Here is a 13,644-nt window from a genome sequence, read left to right as displayed (position 1 = left end):
TGGAATGTGAAATGATAATAATCATCATGATTAGCCCCAATGACACAAGCTACATCTACTGTAAGACAAAAGCCCACACACAATGGAATGGCGGAATAGGATTTTCAGAGGTAAATTACAAATACAATGCACACCGCAACTCCTTTTGTGGACAACGTTCCTCCGTGCTAGCCGTGCTCTGGCAGCTCTCAGACTCAACGTAGGGGGCTTAGTGATGGAAGAACAACCATATAGTGACTACCAGGTGTGTTACAGAACATGTACCGTTCACAAGTCAAAGCATCCACATTATCTAACGTTAGCCCCCCCCCCTCCCCGATCCCCCCCAAAATGTTGGCTACCGTGTCAGACTCATCCAATTCTGATATTATGGTCAGCGCTTGCAAGATCCACTGTCAATGAAGTTACAGCATCTGTCTTCAGGATTAGCTTCCTGGCAAGACCCATCGAATGTTCTCCCCAATTGATAAAACAACTTCACCTGAAATGTGCACTGAAAACTTGATCCATGTACCAGCTACAGTCGCTTTTCAAGCTTGGGTCACCCTACTTTGAACTGATTTCATTCAAATATTATCCAATTTGATGAAAACCATGATTTTCACTGTTCGGGAACTTTAACATTGTTTATCTCGGGAAGGCTATGTCATTTTGACTTATCATTATGCCTCGCCCACAATTATGTTATTTTGACTGTCATTACCTGCCATGCCCACAATGATGACGTCATACCCATTAGAAAGCTTAAATGTCCAACAAGGTTTGTACACACCTACTTATTCAAGGGTTTTTCTTTATTTTTACTATTTTCTACATTGTAGAATAACAGCGAAGACATCAAAACTATGAAATAGCACATATGAAATCATGTACTAAGCAAAAAAGGGGGAACACTCCAACACTCAGACATCATTTACAGATAGCCAGGGGAACACACCAACACTCAGACGTCATTTACAGATAGCCAGGGGAACACACCAACACTCAGACATCATTTACAGATAGCCAGGGGAACACTCCAACATCATTTACAGATAGCCAGGGGAACACACCAACACGCAGACATCATTTACAGATAGCCAGTGGAACACTCCAACACTCAGACATCATTTACAGATAGCCAGGGGAACACTCCAACACTCAGACATAATTTACAGATAGCCAGGGGAACACTCCAACACTCAGACATTATTTACAGATAGCCAGGGGAACACTCCAACACTCAGACATCATTTACAGATAGCCAGTGGAACACTCCAATACTCAGACATCATTTACAAATGTAACGCGTGTTTAGTGAGTCCGCCAGATCAGAGGCAGTAGGGATGACCAGGGATGTTCTCTTGTTAAGTCTGTGTATTGGACCATTTTTCTGTCCTGCTAAGTGTTTAAAATGTAACTTTTGGTTGTCAGGAAAATGTATGGAGTAAAAAGTATATTTTTCTTTAGGAATGTAGTGAAGTAAAAGTAAAAGTAGTCAAAAATATAAATTGTTAAGTAAAGTACACATCCCCCAAAAAACGACTTAAGTAGTACTTTAAAGTATTTTTACTTAAGTACTTTACACCAGTGTATGGGTCAGGGTCAATTTAACCCGTCTTTTCAGGATATTGACCCCATTGATGTTGGACGGGGTATGAAAAACCATAAGTGTCACGATCGTGTGGAAGAGATTCGGACCAAAACGCAGCATGAGGAAAATAAGCCATCTTCTTTTAATTAAATGAACGAAGATGAACATGAAACGAAAACACTATACAAACAAACAAAACAACAAATGATCGTGAAGCTAAATAACGCAAGTGCACAGACAAGCAACAAACGTTAAACAAGACAACTACCCACAAAAGCCTACTGCCTATGGCTACCTTAAATATGGCTCCCAATCAGAGACAAATGAATGACAGCTGTCTCTGATTGAGACCCAATCTAGGCAGCCATAGACATAACTAGACAACCTAACAATACTCTATCCCATACACATACAACACCCATAGACTAACCAAAACACACACAACATACAATGCCCACCCCAACTCACGCCCTGACCAACTAAACATAATCAAAATAACATAAAAATAGGTCAGGAACGTGACATAACCCCCCCCTCAAGGTGCGTACTCCGAACGCACCACCAAAAGTCTAGGGGAGGGTCTGGGTGGGCATCTGTCCACGGTGGTGGCTCCGGCTCTGGACGCTGTCCCCACACCACCATAGTCACTCCCCGCTTCCGTATCCCCCCCCCAATGACCACCCTCCAACTAAACCCACCTAACTGAAGGGGCAGCATCGGGATAAGGGGCAGCACCGGGATGAGGGACGACAGCTCCGGGCTGAGGGACGGCAGCTCCGGGCTGAGGGACGGCAGCTCCGGGCTGAGGGACGGCAGCTCCGGGCTGAGGGACGGCAGCTCCGGACTGAGGGACGGCAGCTCCGGACTGGCTGGCGGATCCTGGCTGGCTGGCTCTGGCTGGTCATGGCTGGCTGACGGCTCTGGCTGGTCATGGCTGGCTGACGGCTCTGGCTGGTCATGGCTGGCTGACGGCTCTGGCTGGTCATGGCTGGCTGAAGGCTCTGGCTGATCCGGTCTGGCGGAAGGCTCTGGCTGATCCGGTCTGGCGGAAGGCTCTGGCTGATCCGGTCTGGCGGAAGGCTCTGGCTGATCCGGTCTGGCGGAAGGCTCTGGCTGATCCGGTCTGGCGGAAGGATCTGGCTGATCCGGTCTGGCGGAAGGCTCTGGCTGATCCGGTCTGGCGGAAGGCTCTGGCTGATCCGGTCTGGCGGACGGCTCTGTAGGCTCATGGCAGACGGGCGGCTTTGCAGGCTCATGGCAGACGGGCGGCTTTGCAGGCTCATGGCAGACGGACAGTTCAGACGCCGCTGGGCAGACGGGCAGTTCAGGCGCCGCTGGGCAGACGGGCAGTTCAGGCGCCGCTGGGCAGACGGGCAGTTCAGGCGCCGCTGGGCAGACGGGCAGTTCAGGCGCCGCTGGGCAGACGGCAGACTCTGGCCGGCTGAGACGCACTATAGGCCTGGTGCGTGGTACCGGAACTGGAGGTACCGGGCTAAGGACACGCACCTCAGGGCGAGTGCGGGGAGAAGGAACAGTGCGTCCAGGGCTCTGGAGACGCACAGGAGGCTTGGTGCGTGGTGCCGGAACTGGAGGCACTGGGCTGGAGACACGCACCATAGGGAGAGTGCGTGGAAGAGGAACAGGGCTCTGGAGATGCACTGGAAGCCTGGTGCGTGGTGTAGGCACTGGTGGTACTGGACTGGGGTGGGAAGGTGGCGCCGGATATACCGGACCGTGAAAGAGGACACGTGCTCTTGAGCACCGAGCCTCCCCAACCTTACCAGGTTGAATGATCCCCGTAGCCCTGCCAGTGCGGCGAGGTGGAATAGCCCGCACTGGGCTATGCAGGCGAACCGGGGACACCACCTGCAAGGCTGGTGCCATGTACACCGGCCCGAGGAGACGTACTGGAGGCCAGATACGTTGGGCCGGCTTCATGGCATCCGGCTCGATGCCCAACCTAGCCCTCCCAGTGCGGCAAGGTGGAATAGCCCGCACTGGGCTAAGCACGCGTACTGGGGACACCGTGCGCTTTACCGCATAACACGGTGTCTGACCAGTACGACGCCCTCTTACTCCACGGTAAGCCCGGGGAGTTGGCTCAGGTATCCAACCCGGCTTCGCCACACTCCCCTTTAGCCGCCCCCCAAGAAATTTTTGGGTGAGCCTCTCAGGCTTCCAGCCTCTCCTACGTGCTGCCTCCTCATACCAGCGCTCCTGGGCTGTGGCTGCCTTCTTCTCCTCCCGCAAGCGGCGATTCACACCAACCTTAGCCCAGGGTCCTTCTCCATTGAAAATTTGCTCCCAACTCCATTCCTCTTCTCTCCATTGCTTTAGTTCCTTTTCTCCTTCCTCAATCCGCTTGGTCCTGTTGTGGTGGGTAGTTCTGTCACGATCGTGTGGAAGAGATTCGGACCAAAACGCAGCATGAGGAAAATAAGCCATCTTCTTTTAATTAAATGAACGAAGATGAACATGAAACGAAAACACTAAACAAACAAACAACAAATGATCGTGAAGCTAAATAACGCAAGTGCACAGACAAGCAACAAACGTTAAACAAGACAACTACCCACAAAAGCCTACTGCCTATGGCTACCTTAAATATGGCTCCCAATCAGAGACAAATGAATGACAGCTGTCTCTGATTGAGACCCAATCTAGGCAGCCATAGACATAACTAGACAACCTAACAATACTCTATCCCATACACATACAACACCCATAGACTAACCAAAACACACACAACATACAATGCCCACCCCAACTCACGCCCTGACCAACTAAACATAATCAAAATAACATAAAAATAGGTCAGGAACGTGACAATAAGAGATTGATTACCATGTTCTTCATTGTTCACATTAAGTTCACAACTGCAAATCTATCTGAAAACGATCATTTCTGAAGGCCTATATGTACCCTGATATCTCAAAAAGCATCTGTTACTCATGCCAAATGACACAACATGATATAAAGCAAACCAAGGCTAGGAGGAAAAGACAGCCTACTTTCCTCTCTGGTACCACTTCCCATGGTTGTACAGGATATGCTACCAGGCAGTCCTAACCTGCTTTATATTACCTGATGACAAGATTACAATATTAATACAGTATCCATGAAAGCATTTTGAATTATGATGGATATCAAATGGAATTGGTTTCTCGGTATTAATCTTCCCATGAAGCTGTGTGTCATTGGAAGACATACAGCAGGCAGGTATTCAAAGCCAGATTCTAAACCAATTCCTCAGACCATTCTTCTACCCTCTGGAAGATCTGAAAAGGGGGGACAAGACAGTGGTAAGGAATATGGTAGACGGTGATGTTATTTCCATATGGCTGTCACCAGCCAGAGGGCCTCAACAAGGACCTACCTAATGTATAGCGGAGATGAATTGGTTTGGAATCGTGCCCACGTTAGAGGGAGGGCTTGCAACATGTGCTTTCCTTTCCTAGAACTTGTAATAAGCACTTTGCTTGTTGTGTTAGATTATGGAAACAAGCCAAGCTTTAACCAATAACCTCAATCACCTTGTGAAAGGATTACATGCATGCATTCTGGCGCCTGGATATGCCAGTAAAAGGGTTTTTGAAATACAATTGCCACCAATAGGAAAGACAGTATTGGTTTTCAGGATTTTAAGTCTAATCAATGCAATTAGCTGCACAGGTCTGATACAATAACTAGGTTTGTTTTATTACGGTGAAAATGGTATTCCATTATTCCATTAGATATGATTTTCCAGATATCAAAGTAAAACCTGTTAACTACTGTATATAGTATCAAAACGGTCTATTCTCGTTTGAGATGAATCCATACTGAACTTTGGACGACTAGGCTACTCCTGAAATGGTCAAGCTGAACTTTGTAAGGCTACTCCTGAGATGGTCAAACTGAACTTTGGAAGACTAGGCTACTCCTGAGATGGTCAAGCTGAACTTTGGACGACTTGGCTACTCCTGAGATGGTCAAACTGAGCTTTGTAAGGCTACTCCTGAGATGGTCAAGCTGAACTTTGGACGACTAGGCTACTCCTGAGATGGTCAAGCTGAACTTTGTAAGGCTACTCCTGAGATGGTCAAGCTGAACTTTGTAAGGCTACTCCTGAGATGGTCAAGCTGAACTTTGGACAACTTGGCTACTCCTGAGATGGTCAAACTGAGCTTTGTAAGGCTACTCCTGAGATGGTCAAGCTGAACTTTGGACGACTTGGCTACTCCTGAGATGGTCAAACTGAGCTTTGTAAGGCTACTCCTGAGATGGTCAAACTGAACTTTGGACGACTTGGCTACTCCTGAGATGGTCAAACTGAACTTTGGAAGACTAGGCTACTCCTGAGATGGTCAAACTGAACTTTGGAAGACTAGGCTACTCCTGAGATGGTCAAACTGAACTTTGGACGACTTGGCTACTCCTGAGATGGTCAAACTGAACTTTGGACGACTTGGCTAGTCCTGAGATGGTCAAACTGAGCTTTGTAAGGCTACTCCTGAGATGGTCAAACTGAACTTTGGACGACTTGGCTACTCCTGAGATGGTCAAACTGAACTTTGGAAGGCTACTCCTGAGATGGTCAAACTGAACTTTGGACGACTTGGCTACTCCTGAGATGGTCAAACTGAACTTTGTAAGGCTACTCCTGAGATGGTCAAACTGAACTTTGGAAGGCTACTCCTGAGATGGTCAAACTGAACTTTGGACGACTTGGCTACTCCTGAGACCATCAATCCATTTCTTAATTTTATTATGTCAATCAATATTTTTTATTTGTTACATTTTTTTTGAACAACTTTATTGATCCCTCATGTTATGCTATTATTGATCCTCTGAGCCCTCACAGGAAATATAGAGTCTCTACTCTACACACGGCTGCCTGCACAACTCTAGACTTTGCTTCTCATCATTTTCAAGAGCTCATAATCGTTTATTTCATGTAATATCCTTAGTCTACTTAGTTTCAATTAAAGGGAAATTACTTTCATAAGAAATAAATGTGGTGTTATTGTACTTGTTAACCACGGAGTTAGTCACAGCTGTTACATTTTCAAATCCAGGTAATATATTCACCAAGCAATGCTGGAATGCAATCTTCCCTTCTTTCAAAGGTAATAGAGCATCTAAATGAATAGTTAAATTGATGCGTTGGCATGGAGACCCACACACTGCCAAATGAGGGAAAAACGCAAATTCACATGCATTCATCTGACCACATAATACCCCAGTCACTCTCTTGGTGTAAACAAGGTGTTTTTCTGAGCCAACATACCAGCTCAAATAAGGCTAGAATAAATAGAATGGAACATCAGTGTAACAAAAGGTAGTTTTGAGTGTAGACAAGTGGATAACAATTTACTTGATAAAGGCTGCAGGCAGTGTCCGAAATTAACTTTTTGGCTCACCTGCCAAGGGGACTGGTAGATGAAAAAATCCACCAGCCAAGCATATTTTTTACCGGCCAAAATAACAAATTGTCTTTTTGTGTCACATATACATTCATTTCAGTACATTTCATTGAGATAATAAGGTATTAATTCTCAAACTATAAATATGATCATGAACCTGAACCCAACCTGACTGCCCTGTAATACAAAACATAAAGTAACCTGCTGCTGCATCTCCTGACTCTGGCCAGTTGGTGAAGCTGACCAGCTTGGTGGCACACAGGACCCCTACACTGGTGTCCTGGAACATGTCAGTCATACTCTCCACTAGCCTGTCAAGCATTTTGTCCTGTGAGGTGACGAGGGTCTTGCTTTCACCTCTGGTCAGTGAAATTCCCTCATATCTGTTGGCCATTATGGCCTTCATCATGGGCCCTTCTCTGATGATAAAAAGCTAATTTTACCATCCTTTCAGAATTTTCCATTACAACACACTCTCACTCACTCTCTCTCCCTCCCTTATTGACGTAATCCTTTCTCTTAATTCTCTTAAGGTAAGTATTTCTTATTGCAGCTTAAATAAACATACCTGGTTTTGTACTTCTTAAGTACTGCCTGTGTTGAGCACAAGGAGCTGTGGGCTTCTGCTATGGTGATGGTGGACCTCTGCAGACAGGCGAACAGGTTGCTCAGGTGTGTTAGTGTGTCATGCAGGAAGCCACAGAAGCCGATAACAACAGCCTCCCTCACTGTAGTATTTCCTGGCCTTGGCCTGCTGGACACCTCAGACATTATGGACATCAGCAGATTGAATCTGAAATACATAAAGAACAAAGACATACAAATAGACAATTAATTGCTGTCCAAAAAACACTATATTAGATATGACACATTTTGTCAGTGCATAAAGCATTGAAACATGATGTTACCATTGTAACTGTGTAGTTATTTACTGGACATTACATATTGATGACTTCTGGAGACTTAGCAATCTACAGTCACTACCTGTTCCAAGTGCTGGACACGTCCCTGGTAACCTCACAGGAAGTGGTCCAGTTCAGGCAATAGGTGTCCTACCCATCAGGTCCTGCCAATTCTGGTGGGCACCAGTGTTGTGTGCCTTAGAGCCTGGAAGCTGTTTACCAGGTTTACCCTGTTCAGTGGACTGGTGTGGTAGATGGAAGCTGTTTACCAGGTTTACCCTGTTCAGTGGACTGGTGTGGTAGATGGAAGCTGTTTACCAGGTTTACCCTGTTCAGTGGACTGGTGTGGTAGAAGGTGTAGAGACCACTGAGGAGGTCTTCTACTTTCTGAAACATCCCGTTGGACCGGATGGCATCAGAAAAGGTCAGTTCAAGGCGGTGTGCCATACAGTAGATGCTGATGATGTAGGCCCTGTCTGTAGGCCCTGTCTGTAGGCCCTGTCTGTATGCCCTGACCCCCTTCAGCCGGCTGACCACACCATTCTTGGCTCCGATCACCACAGCAGCTCCATCTGTTCCCAGAGCGACCAACTTGCTCCCCCACTCATCACACACTCCCTCCATGATGGCACTGATGGCGTTGCTTATGTGTGCCGCGTCTGCCTTCTCCACCGACTTGATGCCAACAAACTTCGACTCGATCTTTCCCTTGTGACAGAATCTGACATAAACTAACTCCTCCTCTTTCACAGAACTGTCTGTGGAGCCATCTCACATGGAGAGTTTTTTTCAGATTCTCTCTGATGTTGTTTCTCTCCACATCTGCAATATGGTGCATAAACTCTTTGGCCTGCTTCTCATTTCTATATGTTGAGCCCACAGCGATTCCTTTTTTCCCCCATCCAAACAGCAAAAATAAAACATTCAAATTAATTCAATAATAATTAAATATACAATCATGTCATCCAATATAGCTGGCAGTTGATTGTGCTAAATTAGCCTTCTACACTATAAGGCAGGTAAAGTCAATTGTGTCACAATGCTTTAGAATGTAAACAGCATCTGGAGACAAACATTACAATACAATGTTACAGAGCCATAGGAAAGCATGGAGATCATGTCAGCATCAGTAGGCCTATAATGTTATGGTATTTATACACTATTCTGAGGTGAACTGAAACTTATCAAGAGGTGAGAAATAACCTCCAGTGACTGGACCACGACTGTTAAATAGACTTGTAAAAACTGGCTACAAAAGTACTAGTCAAGCTACAAGAGTAACAACATTTTCACTTACTCACACATCCACTCCGAGTCAGAAAGTGGTCTCTCCTTCTTGCCAGTGGCATGTACAGTCCTAAACAGTATCTTCATCTTCGTGCTGGTCTGCTCTGACATTGCCATTAGCGCGGTCACAGAGGGTGTCAAGAGGAGAGGCTCCGATGGAGCCCGGGACACAGACACGCAGGCAATGTGACTCTTGCTGTGTTCATGGTCACGAATGTCCTCCAGCTTCATCGTTTTATTTCCGATGACAAATGAGTTGTTTCTGACTAGGTGAACCCCAGCCAACTAGGTGAAAACTCTGTCAACGTGCTCTTGAGAAAGGCAGTTAGCTCTAGTTGCTCTAGATAAGAGCATCTGCTAAATGATGTAGATGTATGATACCTTTATGTCATTGTCTTATGATCATCTCTTAATGATCTGGACAGAATAACAGCCATTTTGAGTCTTATGATAACTGTTCCCCGGTAGGCCGTCATTGTAAATAAGAATTTGTTCTTAAACTGACTTGCCTTGTTAAATAAAGGTTTGTGAAAAATTGAAAGTGTTACCTACAAGTGCTTTTGGCAGCGATAGGAAACGTCCATGTGAAAGTGTGAGAACTGAAGTCCTTCTTCTCCACATTGATTATATGAGGGCGGTGAGGGAAAATGGCCGCCTAACTGACCTACAACATTTTGATCTCACGTCGCAAAGACAGAGTTTATTTTCAGCACTTCCCCTTGAGTTATGGGCTGTGGCAGCAGCTAATCCATGGGCCTGCCGTTGTCACCTCTAGTGGAGGCCCAGACACTGGAGTCTGCTGTAATTTATGGCACCATTGCATTGTGTGTGTGTTCCCTGGTGATGGATGAAGCATGGACCGTAACGGATAGAAGTCCATCAGTTAATTAATTTAGCCTGGGAGACGCCCTCCACCCATCAGAAGAGGACTGCCAAGGTCCTGGTACTAGTGATTCTTCTGCACCATGGAAACCATCTGGTTGAATATATATATATAGTAAAGTTAACCATCAGTTTTATTATATATAGTGAAGGTAATCATCTGTTCTAATATGCAGTGCATTCGGAAAGTATTCTGACCCCTGAACTTTTTCCACATTTTGTTATGTTGCAGCCTTGTCCTAAAATTGATTAAATTGTTTTTTCCCCTCATCAATCTACACACAATATCTCATAATGACAAAGCAAAAACAAGTTTTAAGAAATTTTTGCAAATGTATTAAAAAACTAACTGAAATAACATATTTACAATAGTTTTCAGACCCTTTACTCAGTACTTTATTGAAGCACCTTTGGCGATTACAGCCTCAAGTCTTCTTGGGTATGATCCTACAAGCTCAGCAAACCTGTATTTGGGGAGTTTCACCCATTCTTCTCTGCAGATCCTCTCAAGCTCTGTCAGGTTGGATGGGGAGCGTCGCTGCACAGCTATTTTCAAGTCTCTGCAGAGATGTTCGTTCGGGTTCAAGTCTGGGCTGTGGCTGGGCCTCTCAAGGACATTCAGAAACTTGTCCCGAAGCAACTCCTGACTTATCTTGGCTGTGTGCTTAGGGTCGTTGTCCTGTTGAAAGGTGAACCTTCGCTCTGGAGCAGGTTTTCATCAAGGACATCTCTGTACTTTGCTCCATTCATCTTTCCCTCGATCCTGACTAGTCTCCCAGTCCCCAAAGCATGACGCTACCACCACCATGATTTGCGGTAGAGATGGTGCCAGGTTTCCTCCAGACGTGACGCTTAGCATTCAGGCCAAAGAGTTCCATCTTGGATTCATCAGACCAGATCATCTTGTTTATCATGGTCTGAGTACTTTAGGTGCCTTTTGGCAAACTCCAAGCGGGCTGTCATGTGCATTTTACTGAGGAGTAACTTCTGTCTGGCAACTCTACCATAAAGGCCTGATTGGTGGAGTGCTGCAGAGATGGTTGTCCTTCTGGAAGGTTTCCCCATCTCCACAGCGGAACTCTGGAGCTCTGTCAGAGAGACCATCGAGTTCTTGGTCACCTCCCTGACCAAGGCCCTTCTCCCCTGATTGCTCAGTTTGGCCGGGCGGCCAGCTCTAGGAAGATTCTTGGTGGTTCCAAACTTCTTCCATTTATAAATGATGGAGGCTACTGTGTTCTTGGGGACCTTTCATGCTGCAGAACATTTTTGGTACCCTTCCCCAGGCGTGTTCCTTGACACAATCCCGTCTCAGAGCTCTATGGACAATTCCTTCGACCTCATGGCTTGGTTTTTGCTCTGACATGCACTGTCAACTGTGGAGCCTTATATAGACAAATGTGTTATTACATACAGCCGGGAAGAACTATTGGATATAAAAGCGATGTCAACTTACCATCATTATGACCAGGAATACGTCTTTCCCCAAGCGGATCCTTTGTTCTGAGTTGCCTTCCAGAGAGACATCAGAGATTGAACATTCTCTGTTTCATGGAAACATGGCTCACTCGGATATGTTGTCAGAGTCGGTACAGCCACCCGTTTTCTTTCCGTTTTCGGTACAGCCACGCATCGCTCTGACAGAAACAAACATATCTCACCTAAAAAGAAGGGCGGGGGTGTATGCCTTATGATTAACTGGCTCATGGTGTAATCACAACAACATACAACGCTGGTCTGACCAATCGTATTCCACGCTTCAAGATTGCTTCGATCACGTGTACTGGGATATGTTCCGGATAGCCTCAGACAACAGCATTGATGTATACTGTACGCTGACTCTGTGAGCGGGTTTATTAGCAAGTGCATTGGAGATGTCGTACCCTCTGTGACTATTAAAACCTTCCCTAACCAGAAACCATGGATTGATGGCAGCATTTGCGCAAAGCTGAAAGCGCAAACCACCACTTTTAATCATGGCAAGGTGACCGGAAACATGACTGAATACAAACAGTGTAGCTATTCCCTCCGCAAGGCAATCAAACAAGCAAAGCGCCAGTATAGAGACAAAGTAGAGTCGCAATTCAACGGCTCAAACACGAGACGAATGTGGCAGGGTCTACAGTCAATCACGGATTACAAAAAGAAAACAAGCCCCGTCGCGGACATCAACGTCTTGCTCCCAGACAAATTAAACAACTTCTTTGCTCGCTTTGAGGACAATACAGTGCCACTGACACAGCCAGCTACCAAAGCCTGTGGGCTCTCCTTCTCCGTGGCCAAGGTGAGTAAAACATTTAAACATGTTAACCCTCGCAAGGCTGCCGGCCCAGACGGCATCCCTAGCTACGTCCTCAAAGCATGCGCAGATCAGCTGGCTGGTGTGTTTACGGACATATTCAACCAATCCCTATCCCCGTGTGTTGTCCCCACATGCTTCAAGACGGCCACCATTGTTACTGTTCCCAAGAAAGCTAAGGTAACTGAACTAAATGACTATCGCCCCATTGCACTCACTTCTGTCATCATGAAGTGCTTTGAGAGACTAGTCAAGGATCATATCACCTCCAACCTACCTGATACCCTAGACCCACTCCAACCTCAGGAGGCTGAAGAAATGTGTCTTTTCATCTAAAACAGTCACAAACTTTTACAGATGCACAATCCTGTCGGGCTGTATCACCCAGTATATGGCAATTGCACCACCCTCAACCGCAAGGCTCTCCAGAGGGTAGTGCAGTCTGCACAACACATCACCGGGGGCAAACTACCTGCCCTCCAGGACCCCTACAGCACCCGATGTCACAAGAAAGACAAAAAGATAATCAAGGACAACAAACAACAGCCACTGCCTGTTCACCCGCTATCATCCAGAAGGCGAGGTGAGTACAGATGCATCAAAGCTGGGACCCGAGAGACTGAAAAACAGCTTCTATCTCAAGACCAGCAGACTGTTAAACAGTCATCACTAACATAGAGAGGCTGCTGCCAACATACAGACTCAAATCTCTGGCCATTTAAATAAATTGATTAAATAAAGGTATCACTAGTCACTTTAAATAACGCCACTTTAATAATGTTTACATATCCTACATTACTCATCTCATATGTATATACTGTATTCTACACCATCTACTGCATCTTGCCTATGCTGCAGGCCATCGCTCACCCATATATTTATATGTACATATTCTTATTCATACCTTTACAATTGTGTGTATTTGTGTGTATAAGGTAGTTGTTGTGAATTTGTTAGATTACTTGTTAGATATTACTGCATAGTCGGAACTAGAAGCACAAGCATTGCACTACACTCGCATTAACATCTGCTAACCATGTGTATGTGACCAATAAGATTTGATTTGATTTGATTTTTGTATGGCTTTCCAAATCGTGTCCAATAAAATTTAATTTACCACAGGTGGACTCCAATCCAGTTGTAGAAACTTCTCAAGGATGATCAAAGCAAACAGGATGCACATGAGCTAAATTTTGAGTCTCATACTGTAGCAAAGGGTCTGAATACTTATGTAAAAAAGATATTTTTTTCTAAAAACCTGTTTTCGCTTTGTCATTACAGGGTATTGTGTTTAGATTT

The sequence above is a fragment of the Salvelinus alpinus genome, chromosome 5, assembly GCF_045679555.1.
Source record: "Salvelinus alpinus chromosome 5, SLU_Salpinus.1, whole genome shotgun sequence".
NCBI classification, from domain to species: Eukaryota; Metazoa; Chordata; class Actinopteri; order Salmoniformes; family Salmonidae; genus Salvelinus; species Salvelinus alpinus.
This window is presented reverse-complemented; position numbering follows the sequence as displayed.